General features: G+C 40.6%; 1 long non-coding RNA gene across 1 annotated transcript; it reads right to left on the minus strand.

Annotated features, from left to right (window-relative positions):
* Window positions 1-2,222: 2,222 nt before the first annotated feature.
* Window positions 2,223-4,328, minus strand: LOC117833941 (uncharacterized). Its single transcript, XR_004635602.2, has 2 exons — window positions 3,709-4,328; window positions 2,223-2,837 (listed from the first exon to the last, which is right to left on the minus strand). It is a non-coding gene; the product is annotated as an uncharacterized lncRNA (long non-coding RNA).
* Window positions 4,329-4,829: the final 501 nt, after the last annotated feature.

Genomic DNA, 4,829 nt, shown 5'->3' on the forward strand with positions numbered 1-4,829 from the left:
ACCTAATGGCATTATTCATGGAATTTTATGATGAGCATCTCCCTCTTTACAGCTTAAACTTTGGAGTAATAACGCTCCTCCCTAAAATAAAAGAGGCAACGAGGGATACAACAATACAGACCCGTTTGCTTTCTCAATGTGAGTTTCAAAATTTTCACCAAGGTGACTACCAATAGACTCATGATGGTGGGTAGCATAGTTGTTCGACCCTCCCAAATGACATTTATGCCAGGTTGAATATTATGGAATGGGTAGTTATATTACACGAAACTATCCATGAATTACACACCAAAAACCTCAATGGTGTGATTCTCAAAATTGACTTAGAAAAGGCCTATGATAAAGTAAAATGGTCTTTTTTTACAACAAACGCTCCGAATAAAAGGATTTGACCCACAAAGGTGTACATGGGTTGAAAAGTTCATTTCTGAAGGAAGTGTGGGCATCAAAATTAATGATGACATTGGGAACTATTTCCAAACAAAAAAGGGTATCAGACAGGAGATCCTATGTCACCTATTATGTTCAATATTGTGGCAGATATATTTTAATTAAAAGCGCTAAGGATGATGGTCAAATTAAATGTGTGATTCCTGATTTGGTGGAAGAAGGATAGTCTATTATGCAATACGCAGATAATACAATTATGTTCATGGATCATGATTTCGAGCAGGCTAAGAATATGAAGTTATTGCTCTGCGTCTTTGAACAATTGTCAGGTTTAAAGATCAACTTCCACAAAAGTGAGATTTTTTGTTATGGAGAATCAAAATAGTATGAGTTAGAATATGCTCAACTATTTGGTTGCCAAATAAGATCCTGCCCTTTCACGTACTTAGGAATCCTGATGCACCACAATAAACTCTGTAATGCGGATTGGAGTGTAATCGAGGAAAGATTCAAACATAAGCTAAGTACCTGGAAGGCTGAACATCTATCTTAGTCATGGAGGACGATTGATTCTTCTAAATTCACTCTTGAGTAGCCTCCCTATGTTCACGATGTCCTTCGAAATTCCTAAAGGAGTCCTAAAAAGATTAGATTTCTATCGATCTAGACTCTTCTAGAAAGGCAATAATAAGAAACGAAAATATCACCTAGCCAAATGGGAGATTTTGTGCCGACCTAAAGACCAAGGGGTCTTGGAATAGTAGACCTTTGGATAAAAAATAAATGTTTACTCAGCAAATGGTTATTTAACTTGCTGAATGAGGATGGCATACGGCAAACTTTATTTAGAAATAAACAAGTAACTTCAAATTGTCCCTCTCAGGTTAAAATTAAACCTAGAGACTTACATTTTTTGAAAGGTTTGCTAAAGGTTAGAGAGGACTTTTTTGGCTATGGAACCTTCAAGATAAAACCAGTTAAAGAGCAATTTCCCATTCTGCATAATATAGCCTACTATCCTCATACTACAGTCGCAAATGTCATGAATGAAATGCCATTGAACATATCTTTTAGAAGAGCTTTAGTTGGAGATAATTGACTGCTTGGCATAACCTTTTTAGCAAAAATAGCAAACTACTAGCTTTCTGATGGGAGGGATAATTTCACCTGGGAGCTGCATAGATACGGTAATTTTAACAGTTTGCTTTTGTATCTCCAATGAGGTTTTATTTTAACAAAGGATAACTTAGCTAAGAGGAACTGGTTTGGGAGTCAAAAATGTTGCTTTGTGATCAAAATGAAATAATTAATCATCTCCTCCTCGATTGTCATCATGCCAAAACCATTTAGAGAGTTGTTAATATAGCTAATGAACTCCACAAAAATCAATATCTCATATGCTTGGAAATTGGTTGCATAACTAAAAAAGATAGAAGATTGGTTTTTGTTTGGGTGGCGGTAGTTATGTGTGCGATCTAGTGTACGCATAACGATTTGGTCATTGAAAACATAATTTTCCTCTGTTATGCAGGTTGAGCATATTGGCTACGATATTGGTCTCTGTTGCAGCGTGAGGATACAAGGAAGGCCGTCCGTTTGGCAAGCAAGGCGTTGGAAATGGTCGCCTTGGATATCTTTGCTAATAATGGATGGAGAAGCAATAATAAATTTTGCTTTTAATTTACTCCTATCGTTTGCGTACTATGTTCCTTTCTTATTTGTGATCAGCTTGAAAGCTGAGAATTATGTAAAAACTTGGCTGCGTGTGGTTGCATAGGCTGGAACTGATCAACTGTGTTTGGAAGGATCTTATTACAAACGAAAATGCTTACAGAATACAAGATCATGGAGTCACATTAAAATTGATCCTTACAGCCAAATTACAAACAAAGATAGATGCTTACAAAAATATAAGATGCTGTGACTCCAACATAGGGCTTTCAACCAAAATATGAGATGAATTTGAAATATATAGGATGAACAATACAAAGGTAGAAATGCAAAATTACAAACCAAATAAGGCCTTTTGTGAATCTTCACCTTCTGCTGTGGATTTTGAGTGTTTCTATTCTCATTTTTCACCGTCTCCTAGTTTCTCTTCCTGTAACGATCTTTTTTTGGCGTTGTCCACAAGGTCCTGATATCTCCCTTTGTAAGCCCTTGTCTCCTCCGTCTCTCTTGTAGGTTTGTTGTCACCATTCGCATTCCTTTTGAGATTCTGAGTTGTACTATTCTCACCCTTCTTGTTTCCCTTATTGTTGTTCTCCTGATTCCCATCGTGATCCTTGGCCTTGTCCATCTCTGTATGCTTGTTGTGACTCTTCACTATCTCCTATGTCTTTTGAGTGGTTCTATTCCCGCACTTCACTTTCTGCTCCTTCCCCTTTTCACTAGGATTTAGCTTTCCTTTATAATGAATTTTGGCCGATATATGGTGAACTATCGTCCTAAGTAGAAACGAGATAAATGAGATGTCAAATAAGGTAAAATATTTAGACGATGTGTCATATAAAAATCATCAAATTTTTAGACATACACGTTCCAAAAACTGGGTAGATGCAGTCGTTCCAAAAACTGGGTGGGCATGTGTTGATAAACAAATTTGGCACCTAGGGTAATTTAGACATACACGTGTTGACAGTATAATTTGTCTAGTTGATTTGTTTGATCAGCAAAATCTGTTTGGCAAATTGCTTAAGAAGCAGGTCCCGTCTGTGTCCAGTAAAGTTGCTTCAACAACATGCAGAAGCCGCATCAGAAATGATGATCGTCAGCCGCAGCAAATTTCGTCAGGCCAAACATGTGTATTTGTGCAGAGCATTACATGGTTGAAGGGGCAAATCTATGATTATGGAAGGAAAGATCACGCATGCATGAAGGGACACGGAGCAGTTAGAATTCAGAGTATTTTGGTGTATGCATTCTACTAGTGTAATAACTAGCAAGGCATGACACTATGCATATGTCGCATGATGCAATATGAGGAGCCTCTTGATTTGGCTCGGTGCTCTGGGCATGGTACTCGGCCGGGAGGAGTCCATGTATGAAGCGTGCACAGTATGCAGTTTGATATGGATCATATGACATGGTGCTCATGCAGATGGAGAGCAGGATTTCGTGCCTCTCGCTGGAGAACCAGACTGACGAGAGAGGAGTCCCTCACACTACCTTTGTTTCGTATCCATGATAGGGGCCATCTGGATTAGATACGATGGTTGGTTTTTGTCCCCTATAACAGGATCGAAACGAAAGGACAGAGAGAGATCAGAGACGGAGGGGACATGATCAGAGGAACGCCATCGATCAGCTGCTCCTCACCTTGCCGGCCGGACCTCCCGGGGCAGCAGCTTCTTCTTGTCCGGCGAGCTGCTCCTTTGGCCTCTCTCCTTCCTCGGTGGAGCTTGATGGGTTGGTGTTTCCCGGCGCTGCTATCCGTCAGGGGATCGCAGCAGCCCAGCGGCGGCGTCTCGGTGTTGAGGCGCTAGCTATCCGTCGAGGGATTGCTGCAACCGGCGATACGCTTCTGTCTCCTCCAGATGCCGGCCGTGGCCGATACGCTTGGAACTTGGCGCTCCTTTGGTTTGGTTTTTGTACTCGTCAGTCCGGGGCAGGCGACTTGGTTCCAGTCAAAACGTATGGACTTGGTCAGCGATTTGCCTTCGTCTGAAAGAAATACGCGGCCTTCCATACGCGCGAGCGGCGTGGGAGTCACCTTGCATGGCAAGTGGGCCTCCAGCCTTTTCTCCTAGTCATGTACTACTCATGTGATTAGTGAAATTGATTAATTACTTTCCGGCCGGCTGAAGCTAGACCCGTGCACGCGTCACGTGCATGGCAAGGAGGGATCGATTACTTTCTTTCCTACTACCATACAATAAAGCTAGTTCATCACGAAGTCAATAATTTTGGTCTCCTTCATTCTTCCCGAGACGCGGTGGCTCATCCAAAAATGAAATACTTGCAGTATGGGATTGCAAATATTTTTCCATTGCCTATTTTTTTAGAATTCCTTTAAGTCTTCTTCTTCCACTTCTCCATATATTGAGGCTTTTAGATTGAAACCCAACAGTGTTGTGATTTCTCCATATGTAATAATCTTTACTCCATCCTTTATTCTAACGGATAGGCATGAAATATCTTTATTTGTCTCCTCGTTCCATTGCATTAGTTTTTTCATGGTCATGAACATCTCCACGCCTACATCCTTGTATACATTGACGAGGCCATTAAGAGTGAATTCCATCCACCCAATATTTGCTAGGAGATTGTAAATATCATTATGAAATTCAATATTCTGAAGAAATTTGTCATCGAAGTCATGGTTTGACAATGATTCTCCCTTCAATATTCTTCAGCCGCTCTTCCTCCTCCTTACTTTTTATCATGAAGCCATATGCCGACTTCTTTTTGGTGAAGCCCCCACGAGAGCGAGTTGCTCT

Source organism: Setaria viridis, chromosome 8, assembly GCF_005286985.2.
Source record: "Setaria viridis chromosome 8, Setaria_viridis_v4.0, whole genome shotgun sequence".
NCBI classification, from domain to species: Eukaryota; Viridiplantae; Streptophyta; class Magnoliopsida; order Poales; family Poaceae; genus Setaria; species Setaria viridis.